Here is a 15,240-nt window from a genome sequence, read left to right as displayed (position 1 = left end):
GGCAACATATAATCTTATAATTCCACCTGTAGTTCCTGAGCTGTTGGTGCAGAGCATCCTGTATGACGTTCCCTGGCAATATCCCCAGAATTCAGCTTTATTATTCATTCCGGCTTGCCACAAGGTTTCTGTTTCTGAAGCTTCCTGCTTCAGTGTCTACCAGACAAAGAAATAAATTGGAGACAGAAGAACGGTTAGATAAGAATGGTGGTTTATCTTCTAAGCAAACTTCACCATAATTGCTGTGAAAACTTCAGTACCACAAAAGTTCTGATATTGATATTGCACTGATATCATTTAAGATCTTTGTTTCACAGGAGAAGAATCTAAAGGGCAACAGAAACTCCCATGTTACACTGAAGATGTTGATATTTAATTGAGCTTTACCATATGACTTATTATAATAGCACTTAGGGTATTTCTACATTGCACCACATCATGCTATTAAGAGATACCCCAGTGATATATACAAAGGCCCTACTGAGAAACTAATTAGTCAAGGCAGAGCTCTGTGTTAATTCTACTCTCCTGCTTCTTGTATTGCACTAGCTCTTTCAGAAAAACAAATAAAAGGCAAGTCCAGATGAAATAACTGGCCTGGGAATACAGAGGGTGGGATTCATCTCACCTGATTTTAGAAATCAACAATGTAGACATTTAAAACCAAGTTAGCTCCTGGGGCTCCACATGTAGTCACTGGAGACAAATATGCCCTTTTAGGGTGCCAATCATCTGCCCTGTTTCAGACATCTAATTTAGGAGACGATTAATTGCCTCCTAGATTCTATTGACTAGTTCTTCACTGACCATCAACTGAGCCAGAAGCCAGAGGTAGATGTCTTCAGCACAGACATCTGCATTTAGTCAATATATTTCTACCTGAAAAGTCTGTGACAAAGTTGGGAACAGCATATTTCCTCTACTTCCAAACCTGTAAACTATTCTGTAGATCATACCACCACTTTGGTGCCTCTCCTAGTAACAGAGTCACTGGTAATTATGTTGTATGATATTTAGAGATTGTTCAATTATCATATAAGTTAAAGTTTATTTAATGGACTAGTCAAGTAACTGAACACTTGGCTGGTATAAAAAACTAATATATTAAAATAGGAAACATAATTTTAGTATAATCAAAATCCATTCTAGGATCCATTCAGTTGCATTCTCACTTGTCGACGTCCCAGTGGATTAATACTTTAAAATTTTGTTTCAGATGAATAAAACAGAGATGCAGTCATGCAGTTATAGTGTCAGGGCAGGGCTTGTCAAAAAGAAGCACTGGGGCTAGAGCACACAGCATCATGCAATATTGCCCAGTCATGAACAGTGTAAAGAGAAACGTCTCTGTGTACAGTAGGATATCCATTTCCACTGTATGTGAATAAGTACTAAAAACTCAGCAAGCGTGGGCAGTGTTATGTGAATAAGGACAACAGGATGAATGAAGACATGTCTGTGGTGTACCAGCTTCAATTTGCTGCAGAAAATGGAAGATAACAAAGAAAAGATAAAGGAAGAATATTGTAGAAAGTATAGCATTTCATTACTAAATACACTGAGAGAGGGTTGACTGCAGAATTTGGGCAAATAAATTGGTTGTCTACCAGCTCAGTGTCTTCATGTCAGATGAGTGTCTGTGTTCCCAGCAGAGTCAGCTGAGACCTTGCCAAAGCATGGGCAGAGTGCTGGGCCCATCAGATGGAGACGTCTTCTGAGGAGGGTGAACAAGCAGCTCCCTGGGCCCTGCTGACACTGGTGTGAGCATAGATACCTAACTCAGATGTAGAGTCTCACAGCATAGACTTCTGCCTTTAGCTGCACAAAGCTCAGCTCGACGCACCAGCATGCAAGGCAGTTATACCATCTCCCTATCTCTGCCGTGGTATTCATTTTGGATTGCAGTCAGCTGTTCATATTTTTATTCCCTGCTTTCTGGATGTGATTTGCTGAAATTCAGAAGGCTGAAGCACATGGATAGATGACTAGAATGTAGATTGTCTATTTAATACTATTGCCCCTGAGAAATTATAGGCTAAGTGTCTAAAGTTGGTCATCAAAAATTAGTGTAGGATTTTGACAGCTTTGTCTATAATTTGTCTTTTCTTCAGTTCCCCATCTGTAAAATGATGGTAATAATATGCTTAATTGCTAGGGCTGCTGTGAATATAAATTCATGATGTTTGTAAAGAACTGACAAGTTACAGAAAGAGCACCATAAAAAACACATGGGGAACTCAGTAACAATGTATTCAGCTGAGGCTTTAGATTGAGATTAATAGGGCCCGAAGCTATATACTGAACAAAGGAGATAAAAAGAACTATTTAATAATTATTCATACAGAGAAATAAAAATAATAGATGACCATATAACTAAAGTCTGTGTCAAAACACATATGCACAGGAGCTGTATGAAGGTGACAAATGAAACTTCTAACATTTAGAGAGCAATGTCAGGAAAATGAAAACAAAAAAGCACAGGTGAAAATTTCTATGTCAGGGAAGAAGGCAAGGGTGGTAAGTAAACTTATCATCATACAGACTTGTGTAAACTGTCTAAAGAGACATAAAGGTGCTTAATGGTCCTTCTTCACCACCTCTATATTTGTACTCAGCCCCATATTGTAATTTCCTTCACTCTTTTTCTCCTCTGTTTAGTTCCTTCCTTCCCTTTCTGGCTTTTGATTTTCTTCATCAGCTATTCAATCTCCAGCTGCTGGACACTTCTTGTTGCCTACAAGACTGTGCCCATGGAACAGCTTCAAATACTAGCAGGTCCTTGCTGGAATCCAGATTTATGTAAGAAATCACTTTTCATTTTTCCTTTTTGTGTTGCTTTCGGGATTACTTTATCCCAGGGTAGTCCCTGGTCTGGTGCAGAACTGGAGAGGAGATGTGGGTTGAGAAGGACCATCCATGGAGTGAGAAGGAGCATGCTGGAGGGAGGGGACACAGGGAGAAGGGAGACCAGGAGCCACATAAGCCAGCAGGGAGAGAAAAGCACATCTAAAAAGCCCTGTAAACAGATGACCCTCCAAACAAAGTCTATCTTTAAAAAAGCCTGTGAGAAAGACAGGTGGTTCATGCAGAAAGCAGTTTGCATTTTAATCTTTTTCTTTTCTTTCCCAAATGTGACATGAAAGTGCTATCCTCAGTGATAAAAGGTCCCCTGAGACTCCACCTTACTTTCCAGCCCTTGAGTATTGACTTCCCCTGGTGTGAAGGAAGGTTGAAGTGCCAGCTGTTTGAAGAAATAATTATTACAGCACTTCCTGCCAGCACTTCAGATTCCAAAGAGGAGGAGCAGAAGCTACCTGATTCCACACTTTCTTTTTTTGTTGTTTAATTTGCTTTTGCTTTTTTTTTTTCCTTACTCCTTTACAGCTTTTGCCTGTAGTCAGTGAATGAGCTTTTACCCTGAGGATTCAACATGTTGCTAAGGGCTATCATTACAGTAAGCACATTTCTTTAAGTCATATTCACAGTGTCATTTCAAAAGAGGCAAGGCTAACCCTTTCCCATTACAGACACGGAAATTCTCTCACAATTAAATCCAGTCCACACCTTCTAACCATTTAAAATTATGTGGGTGACTAGGAAATGTTGAGAAATGTTTCTGCACTCAAGATTACCAAATACAAAGGCAATAACAGGAATGTGCTTTGCCATTGTTCACTGTCTGCTTGTAGCTCACAGTTAATTGCATGGGTAGGAACCATCATTTACTACTCTGACTATGCACAATTCATTCCTACACATCAGCCCTGTCCTTGCCCTTATGTCAATTGTCTGTCACTGGCACCGTGGCAGCTACCTCTGTGTGGGCATCTACACATGCAGTTATCCTGCTTTCCACTCTGCAGTTGCAGGTCCAGAAAGACCAGTGCTGATCATCTCTGAAATAACAGCTATGCTCACTGGTTTTATAATGGGCTGAAACCAGCAGAATTAACGAACCTGCTTCAGTTGCTTTCTATTATCCTTCCAAGACCTGATTAAAGCCTATTTGAATGATGCTGTAGTTTCTCCTGTCGTTGCTTCATTCCATTTTGTAAAATGTTGGCACTCAGAGTAAAAATATAATTAAACTATGGCACAGAAGCTGATAGCTTTGATCCCACCTAGCTTAGTAAAGAAGACAAAACAGGCACATTTAATCCACTGTTTGTTCAGTTACAATGTGCTAGTTTTAAACTGTGCACATTCCACTGACTGAATGAATATATGAGGAATGCCAAAACTTAACGTATGAGTTACAATTATTGCTCTACAAAGGCTGTTATAGTGCACACCAAAAATCTCAAAGCAATGAGGTCATGTCACCATAAAACATAATGCATGGCTACATCACAATGCAAAAAGATTTTTGAAATACTGTATTCTCATGTGCACAGCCTGTGGCCTGTGATTCAGTAGAGCTTATTCATATGCATTCGTAGAAAAAGAGATTTCCCCTCTCCAGATTTCCCCCGTCACACACTTCTGAATCTCTTTTCCCTCTTCACAGCATCTCCCCCTGCTTGTGCTGCCCTCTGCCTTTGCCTCTGCTTCCCTGCATATTGCCTAAAGGACTATTGGAGCACATATATTTGCCTGAGGATTTATGTGCATAGGCATGCAGCTTATCTGATATGCAAGTTTTACCCATGGAACTCTTATTCATTCAGTGCACAAACACACAGAGGTGCACACGGAGCCAGGTGTGATAATGTCAATATTCAGCATTTTTTATCCTCAAAATGCCCTACAAATGTTAACTAATTAATCCTCAGAACACCTCTTTGAGTTATTCATGCTTATCCCAATTTCCTAGGCAAAGACAGGGAAACCGAGAGACTAAGTGACTGTAAGAGCTTCCATTAGAGTCGGGGGGAAGAAACCAAAACTCTCATCAGCTTTAACGGAATTTGAATCAGGTATGAAGTGATTTGTCTAATACAACCAGAATGTTATGATTACCCGTATCTGTAAATTTCTGGGACTGACTCTGATCTTTTGGTCATCCCTGAATTGGTCGGGCAGCTGAGATAGATGATCAAGGTAGGTCACTTCCAGATGAAAATATTCTATTCTATTCTATTCTATTCTATTCTATTCTATTCTATTCTATTCTATTCTATTCTATTCTATTCTATCTCTGGGTTGGTTTGTGCCCGGGTCAGAAACAGAGCTCCCAGCAGTGTAACAGTAGAATTGGCGCCTAAGGGATTTGGCTCCTGCCAGGCATGCTTACGTTTGCACTGCACAGTTTCTGCAGCATTTCTTTACATCTCTTTCCCTGCAGAACACAGCAGGACAAAAAAATGATGGCAGGTGAGACAAGGTGGCTCTTCACTTGTGACAGGGCACTGGGCCACATGACCTGTCTCCACGGACAGCTGTGGCGTGACATGATTTACACTGCAGGGAAAGGTCAAAGTGCTGCAGCCCTGCTGGCCTCCTTACAAACAACCCCCACCCCCTGATGCTCTCTCAGTATGACAGCTGAGCAGAATGAAGGCTATTTCTGATTTACAGCTGCAACCTGCAAGGAATTATACTTGGGTGGTTTATTAATATGAAGCACATTAGCAAGAGTATGTTGTCTGCCTGACACAGATGGAAAAACTAACTCTATCGATGACGGTAATCCATTCATTGTTTTATGAACCCAGCATCCTCTAGAGAGCACCACAAAACCCCACTCAATGTCTCTGAATACTACATTTTACATTTAGATTTTCTGGCTTAAAGAAAAGATGTGTAAAATCACAAGCAGGCATAGCATTCCCCACTGACTAGTGCATTTATGAAGTCTTTTGTGGTGTTATTACAGCAAGCATATGAAATACAATGTACATGAAACTAGGAATAGGGAAATAAATATGTCTGTATTTTTTAAAGGAACAAGAGGCTGATATTTCTTTACTGTGAGGGTGGTGAGGCACAGGATCAGGTTGCCCAGGGAAGCTGTGAATGCCCCATCCCTGGAAGTTTTCAGGGCCAAGTCGGATGGAGCTTTGAGCAACTGGTCTGGTGGAAGGTGTCCTGACCACAACAGGGAAGTTGGAATATCCAGATTTATATCCCACACTTTGGATTGGGAATGTTGTGGTTTTTTCTGCCTATGAAAATGTGAATCCAAAAATACACATGAAAATGTCTCCTTGAGAGGTCTGGCATAAGAAAGGCTTTTTGATGCTTTTGATCAGGGTTAATTTTGAAGTCCCACAGGGGCCCCTGTATAACCAGTCACACAGCTCCAGGAAATCACTGGGGTTTGGGCCCAGTCTATGGCATTAGGAATAAATGCATATGGAAGTGTGTCCAGCGGGATTTTGAATTGTCTGGGGAGCTTATCAGAATGGTTGTAAAAGGTGGACCCAAATGGCAGGCCAGCTGGATTGTGTCATTCCTGACCAGGAGTTTTCCCCACGCCCTCAGGCTGTACAAATGGTACAACCAAGTTCTCTGGGTCTATCTGATAGACAGATAGTCCTTTGGGTCTGTCTGAAAACAAATGTGACAGGATGGACTGAAGTTTCCCACTTTACACTGCTGGACTAGTCTTCCTACAGTATTTCTTATGCATAAACCTCTGCCATATGCCAGTGTATTCCTGGATGTCAAAAGAACTTCAACAAACATGCACCAGTGGATTTGAATCATTTCTTTCTTCTCTCAGAGGGTTTTTTATACTTAAACCCCTAAAACTGCACAAGGTTGAGCTTTCAAAGCATGTATTTCACAAGATATTCACAATTGGTTGCTCCTCATGTGATTGAAATGTGCCATGGTTTTAACCAAACATTACTCACAAGAAAACGTATCTCAAAACAAACCAATTGTCACCACAGAGCTTGTTCATGGAGCTTTGCACTTCACACCTTACTATAGCATTGTCACACCAAGGTCTCATGGGGCACAACTGCTGCTGGTCTGAGGCTGAGCCATTCTTCAGCCTTTCCCACCTCTGACTGACGCTTCAGGAGTGACCTGATAAGACACGTGCCCAAATCATAACAGTCCACAGGCACGCAGCATCCACATTGAATATGAGAGAGCCAGTCCAAATCCTCCAGAACCATTCCAAGGATGACTTCTGCACCAAACACCGCAGAGTGGTCACTTATTAGGAGACTTACTCCTACAAATGCCCATCCTGAATCCTGTAAGTCCCTTTTTGCCCACAGGTATAATCTTATTTACCTAACTCAGATGTAATAGGACTTAGTTTACTGTGTATGAAGAAAGATTTGTGAATAATAGATAAGAATTCAAAGCATTATTTTTAAAATAAAACATTAATCAATCTCTGTTTTCATACCTTTGTTCAGCCCAATCTGATACTGAACTCAGAGCATTATTTTGTGGAAACAAGTACTGCAAGCTCCAAGTCCTATAAAAATCTCACTAATTGCAGAAGAAATTTTGCTAGAATGGAGACAATAGGGTTTAGGGTGTTGCAGGTGATTCAATATTATGCAAAAGATGTTTATATTTCCTGAAGCAAAATACTCATCACTTATATTAGCTAATAGGAGAACAATCAGCTAATTTGCCAGATTTCACTGTACTCTGAAAAAAAAGTCTCCTTATTCAGAAATGACTAATATTGTCTCTTCCTGAGCATGAGAATGGTGTCTCCCTTGAATAGTAACATGATTCTGATAGTCCCAGGTTTTGAGATTTTTACAATCCTTTTCTTTGCTTTTTTCAAATGTATTTATCCTTTCAGCTCTCACTCTCCTTCAAGGTAGTTTATAAAAGAGGTATAAATCTCAGTCACATGATCAAGATATTGCAGCTGAACAATTCAATATGCATTATCTGAGACACGGTGGCTGTCCTTGTGCTAACTTAGCCTATAGCAAATGCAAGGTTATACTATCTATCTTAAATTTCCTGCATTGTAAGTGAAGCCAAGCTGAATTTGCTGTGGACTACAAGTACGAGCAAAGGCAACTGCTATGGGTCATCTGATGCAAAGGAACTCATACAGCCCAAGTGGATTGACTGGGCATCTGAGTCTTCCAGAAAGCATGGAGTGACTTGCATAAAGTTACACGGAAAGTCTATGGCAAGACAAGGAATCCCACCTCATGCTAAAATCAGTGGATAACTTTCCTCTTCTGGCCATGTCATACCATGTAGAAAGCAGATGACGGTCCTAAGAGAATATTCACACTAAGAAACATACATTTTTTTAAACGGTGGTAGATATGAGTGACTTTGATAGTCTAACGCCATGCTACAAACAGTGAGAAGAACAGCCTTACCTTTGCATACAATTCCCCTGAACACTTTCTTCTTTTTTTTTCTTTTTCTTTTTTTTTTTTTTTTTTTTTTTTTTTTTTTTTTTTTTTTTTTTTTTTTTTTTTTTACTTACAGTTGACTGCACTAACATCTTTTATCATGGTCTGCAAAGAAAAGCTGTAAAAAAATTAAATTGGAAAAGCTAAATTATTTATACAATTTCATGTGCTGGATGTTTTGGTACAGTTGAGCCCTGCTTCTTCCTAATAGCATAAGACTATTAGGAATTGTAATACTCCTCAGGGGATGTAAGATTTATCAACCCTTGCAGAACGGGATGGAAGCCAAGGCAGGAGATTAAGGGATACTAGTTAAATTAATCAACCTTCACTCCATATATTGGCCAGGAGAACACAGTAAGTTGTTATTCATACATTTTACACAGTAGGAGCACAATTTGACCACAACCATATGTTGAATTTAATATTAAATTTTGGATCTTTCCAAAAACAACTCCATAAAAATGTCAATTTTTTTTTTTTTAGATGAATGACTCTATTCATTTTTTTAAAGGCATTTACACACACACAAAATGAAAAAGTGCTTTTCTATACCAGTTTTGAAAACAACCTTCCATTTTAATCCTAGTTCAGGACCCTATCATGCTTGTTTATGAGTCAAAGTCTAAAGAGAGGATTAATGGAGAAGATGGAAGAGTTACAAATACTCTTTTTTTTCGTCCTCTCTTTTTAAGTACAAAAGAGTCCAGAAGATATTTTCCATGTCAAACTGAAAATCTTGGAATGTTATCTTTTGCTTTACGCACAATGCTGAAGCTTAAGCTTCTTGAAATGAACGAACACTGTTATTTCTGTCTCTATACAAAACAGAAAACATCATTACATGAGCAATATTTGGAACACATTACACCTGTGGACTGGTATTTCCTCGAAGCCCAGAAATTGGCTAAAGAATTATAACATCAAAACTTTGTAGATCATCAAATTAGACCATCTTTAATCCCGAGCAGGTGGAACTGGCAAAGAGCATCATTGTATTACATTTAGCATCCCTCCCACAGAAAGAGGTAAATGGATCACATGCTCTGTGTTGCAGTCAGTACCAAGGCCAGTCCCTAAGAACATCTTTCTAACCAAGTGGCTCTGACTTGTACTATAAGGTCTGTAATGTCTGTTGGACCAAAGAGCACCTCTACACAGTGCTGCACTCACTCCCCCCTTGGTGCCAGGTTAGTTTGTACAGCCTGACATGAGTCAGTTCCTGCGCTCTCCTCATTCCTGAACACCAGTGTGACAACCTGGGCTATTGCCATCAGGTCCTCAAGGCCAAGCATGTGGTTGCTTAATTAGGTGCCATGGCTGAGTTCCCAGCTCTGAGACAACTAAGGGCATGAACACCAAAAAAATGTATTGTGGCAGAAAGTTCCTTGGCAGCAAAGGCAACGTGCCTTGTATATTCTCTGCTCTGCTTGCCAAAAGGCCCAATTCAGAAATTAATTTAAGCACATGTCTACAATAAAGAATAAGTACAAACATGCCTTCTAAATTATATGTACTTAAGAATGTGAATCATGGTAGAAAAACAGAATTTCAAAAATTCTTCATAGTAACTCTGACACCAGGATAACCAACAAAGTAAAAAAAAATAATCAAAAAACAGTTGACAGTTCATATATTTACTTCTTACTGGTAGATGAAATGAGGGAAAATTAAATATTGTTTCAGAAATATGTATTTTTCTATGGACTCTAGCACTGGTTTACACTAAATGTCTGTAATTTTCAAGGCATCAAGTGGGATAAATGTGTGAAATAATAAAAATATGGAAATCAATTGTTGAGGTATAGGGTGATAAGAGAAAAAGAGAAACTGAGTTTGTAGTCTCCACAAAAAGTGAAGTACATGCAATGTCACACAAAAAAGGGACTGCTATATCCCACAAAAATCCACATCTATTAACTGAGTGTGGAAGTGGCCTCTCAATAATTATTCTGTTCATTTTTTAACTGAAAGGGATCAAAAATGGGGGTCCATAGAAAAATTTTAAAATCCTATTAATGGCAATACTTCCTAAGACAATATAAAATCTTCCTCTGAAAAACACAGAGAAAGAAAATCTTCCAGTGAGCAGAAAACAGTGTTTGCAATGGCAAAATAAGTCAATTGAAAGTGTGATGACTTCTATACAATGTCAACAAAGGCGTTTGGTTCACACTCTCATATAATGCATAAGCCATTCATCTAACATTGTATCCAGTTGCTGTTATATTTTTTATGAGTAAGGGCCTGTAAAAATTCCTTTTTTTTAAGTCTATTATGCTATCAGAGTTGTTTGTTGTGAGTGAAACCCTTTTCCAATGCTCTCTCATTTATTAGACAGTAACACTAACATTAAACCAAGCAACCTTACTGCTTTCCAGTTTTTCTTCGGTATGTGCTCTGTATTCATCTGCACTTTCACAGACCATCTGATCTGAAAGGGGGTTACATAATTCTCTCTTGGAAGTACATCAATTCTGCCTGAAATAAAGCATGTGATCCTACAGTCCACAGGCATTATATTATAGCAACAGCTAGGAAAACTAGTCATAAACATTCCTTTCACTATGATTCAAAAAGTCACCCACTGGAACTTACTGATTTGAAGACCAGTGGTGACTTTTCCATCAATTAACCTGGTGTTCTGTGTTACACAGACCATAGAGTTCATGCAGTTACCTTGGTATTGAATCCAATGGACACTTTTCTCTGGCCAAGGCCAAATGAAGCTTTAACATGAAGAAGGAACCCCTACTGATCCAAGGTGTTACTGGACTAATGGAAGAACTACTACACATTTAATTCTCCTCTTTTCCCTCCTTTACCTTGCCCTTTCCTGATATATTATGTAAACTTTCAGGCAATAAAATTCTTCTTAGGACAACTTTTCCAGAGGAAGAGTAGGAAGCAAATTCTTGGTGCATATTCACTCAGAACTCAGACAGATTAAAAGCACAGTGTAGCAGTGGAGTAAAGATGTAGCATTCCAATTTAGGAATTGTGTGTAACACTGTGATCCAGGTGAACTCATATAACTGAGCAGCATGAAAATAAATTCCCAATACAAACACAATACACACAGTTAAGACAGGAAATGGCTTGCAAGGAATCCACAAGCCGCAGCATGTTTGTATAAACCAGTCAGCTAATGCCTGGATTTGCCAGCTGTATTCACTCTAAGCATAAATTTACTCCAGACTAGTCCCAGATTAAAAAAGTGAAGTTTGTATAAAAATGATTTTTTTAAGAAAATATAAAACAGATATTTCTGATGAATAAGTTGTTTGCTGAGAATAACTTACTCTTCTCTATGTGTGCCTGTACACAAAATGCAAAAAACATTACATTCAGAAATCTTTTCATAAGAAATAGATACATCAAAACCAAATAAAGATGCATTCCAAGACTTGGTTATCCACTGAGAAACCCTGGTCAAGACCATCAGTTTATGTGTACCAGTGTCCCAGTGGCCATTCCTGGTTTCTAATCTCTTTATCCGCACAAATGGGTATGACAGATCTACCTGTCGTATGGATGATACTTTGAGAATGCATTTCAGCCACTTTTTCCATCTCAGCTGCATAAGCATCAAAAACTAGAATTGGTGAGATCAGATTAATTCACAAAATTCAATACTTACCAAAAAATGTGCAGATATATTTTTTGGCTTGACTGTAAAAGATTTCTATATCAAAGTGGTAATTTATTTGTTCAAAGGTTAAAGACACCAGAAAAACTCTCAATAATTTGAGAGCATGAGTTTGAGTTTGTAATTCAAATGTCTGAGCTGTATTTTTGTCTTGCAAAGGCCATCTTTTCTTTCCCCATCTTCCCATAATAAAGGCAGTGGTATTTATACAGGTTATACTGCTGAGAAGCTTGCTGGTCTGATTCATCATGATCCCTTCTTTCTATATTAAAATTAGAGGAAATTGAAAAATTTTAAACTGATTTTCCATCCCACTCTTTAACAAAACATTAAATGTCAGAGAGAAAAACATCTATATGGAAGAAATATAGTACATGCCTATCAATGCATCTTTTTTTCCCAGATTTCTTAGGACTTCATTAATTTCCCAAGCTCATTTCTTACAGTTTATTAATCCCGTGTTGCTGAATCTTCTTTCCTTGTGATTTTTTATTACCTCTTTTATATTCACAAGATGAATTTTCCCTGTGAACAATCAGAATTCACATTATTTATATTTGTCAGACTCCCTCTTTTTCTACAGATATGCCATGCCTGGGTGCTGATTGGGCCTGGGAAGAAACAGTGCTGTTTTCTGTGTGCATATGGTATCACTGATTGCTTCTAATCACTAAACTATGGGCTGTTATCCAAAAGATCAGCAACATGAAAAGGGTTCTACTGTGCTGGTAAGACTATCAGGAGAAGTTAGGCATCTAATCTGCAGAGATGCTTCTGTAAATCTTGTTTGTCACCTTTTGCCTTCTAAGGTACTTCAATAGCTACATAAATCCTGCCTTTGATCTAGAGCTCTTCCTTCATATTGTATTACTCACCCGTGCTTGAGACACCACACACATTCAGTAAGAGACTTCTTCCATTCTGAATAGATTAAAAGATCTTTTCTATCTATAAGAAAAAGGAAAAAAAAAAGAAAAGGATAAAAAAGAACTGGGAATAGCTCAGAGAAGGAGCACATGAGTGACAGAATTATGAAATAGCATCTGAAAGAAGAATCACCAAATACACACTCATTCCTGGAAAAGAAATCAATTAAGATGCCCCAAAGGAAAGTGATCTATAAAATCATGAATCACATGGAGAGGATAAACGGAGAATGATCAGTCAGTGTTCACTGTTGCAGTACAATGGCATCAAATCAAACTAGCAGTTGGCAGACTGAAAGCAAACAAAAGGACTCTTCTCACACAAAAGGAAGGTAAGACACAGACCTCAATGCTGCAAGACACTGCGTGGGGACATCCAAAGGTTCACTCAGCTTCACACTGACAGAAGAGACATCTATTAGGGAGTGATTGAATACTAAGTGTTTCTGGCTTGGACAGCCCCTGAACTTGAAATCACTGGAACTGAAGAGAGAATTCTTGGCAAGTGCTGCTATGTTTGTCCTCTCCTTAAACTCATCTGCAGGCTTTTTCTCATTGTCAGAGAAAGATATTGAATTAAATAAACCCTTAATATGACCCAGAAAAGACTTCTTATGTTTTTATGTTACCTTAAATAAGCAAATCAAGGACATTAAGCAAATTTGAATCAATATGCGTCATAGGCCAGCAAAAGCACTGGAATCAAGGCTTTCTTAATGGCTGTGCTCCATCAACAGCTGCATCTGTTCTAGTAAATAAAAGTGACCAGAGAATGTTCTTTGGCCCTGAAGCCAAGTAGTGTGACAGGGCCATTGTCCATAGAGCTGAACTTTTTTACCTGCTGAAACAGAGATACCACACCCAGATTGGTCACTGGGAATGCTTCTTGGTCCATGCCAATTCTTGAGAATAATCATAAGGCTAGAAAAGGTCTGATCTTTTTTCTCCATTACCAGGATCTAACTATGAAGGAAAAAAAAAATCTTTTCTGCACGAGGTACCTTTCTAACTCACAGGCTCTGAAAATTTAGGTGTTTCTACACCCAGAATTTGTTTTTGTTGCAGAATAAACAAAGTCTCCTATCTAGAAAATGTTTGGCATGACTCATATAATTGGCCCTGGACTGTCCTGGAACTGTCCTCATAATGATAATTAGTCGGTATCAGTCAGTAATAATACCCAATTCCGTCTTTTGTAGTCGTGGTTACTTCTACTACTCAGAAGCACTCAGAAGATATTTTAATATTTTCACTGCCATTTGAAATCCTTGTATATACACAAAGATGACAAAATGCTGTTCTAATGCCACTGTAGAGCTTGAGGTGCTGGAATTAATATCTTGCTACAGCAAGTTGTGTGAGAGTTCTCAGAGAGCTGAAAAACCATGAAGGATAGTAGTTCTGTAAAAGTTCTTCCACTTTTGCAAGACTAGATTATGATAACTTCTATTATTGAGTTGAAGGAGGGGAGATAAAGAATCTTAACTTTTTGTTTTCTTTCTTAAAAAAAAAAATCATCATCTGTAGTGAATGAAGAAATATGGTTGTTATCTCTCTCAACTGTAGACATGCACTAGTGTTATTTGATATTCCTGACACCAGGAACATACTGTTTAAAAAATTGAAAAAAACAATTGGAATTAGTCCACTTTCTCCATATTTTCTGCTTCCCAGTCAAAGAAAAGTACTTAAAAAGCGTGAACATTATGTTTAAAAATAGTTCTGCTGAAATATGCCCAGAGATCAGAAGAAACTTCCATATTTGGAAGAGCCTGAAGTATGTTCTGCCAAACTATTTGGCTTTTCTTTAGGTCAAGGCAACCGTGGGCTTTGCTGCTGTTCCCATAATGTGCTATAGACAGGGTGAAAGTGTTCTCGTGTTATTTCCAGTTTACAGTACAGTTTGTGCTGGCTGGTATGGGACAGGCTTTTGCAGCCAGTACTACTTCGAAAAACTCAGTAACTACAAATGCATGTTCACCCATGCTGTACTTGTATTTCCCGTGGGTAGCCATGGAGAGCAGGCAGAATTTTGTCCTTGAAGCCTACAGGATTTGTCTCCATTTTTCTCACTGACTGCCCTCCCCACGTCCATTCAAAAATACTCTTTTTCATTTTTTCAGAGTTTCTTTTTAGAAGACTTGGTAAGAACCAGTGTAAAAATTACATTGCATCTATTTAAGTTCTTTCCCTTCTCTTTAGTTTTTCTTCTTATGAAAAGACTTGATTACACTATTTTTTTAATATCCTGTTTGCTACCAAATATTTTATTTCAGGACCATTTCTATTGCCAGTAGTCATAGGGAGTAAAAGATCCATTGATCTTAAATTGGATCAGCTAACAGACTGAGATTTAGCTAAATTTTTGCCT

This window comes from Pipra filicauda, unplaced genomic scaffold, assembly GCF_003945595.2.
Source record: "Pipra filicauda isolate LSUMZ 115617 unplaced genomic scaffold, ASM394559v2 scaffold361_size729390_pilon, whole genome shotgun sequence".
In the NCBI taxonomy this organism is placed as follows: Eukaryota; Metazoa; Chordata; class Aves; order Passeriformes; family Pipridae; genus Pipra; species Pipra filicauda.
Note: the sequence above shows the minus strand (reverse complement) of the source record.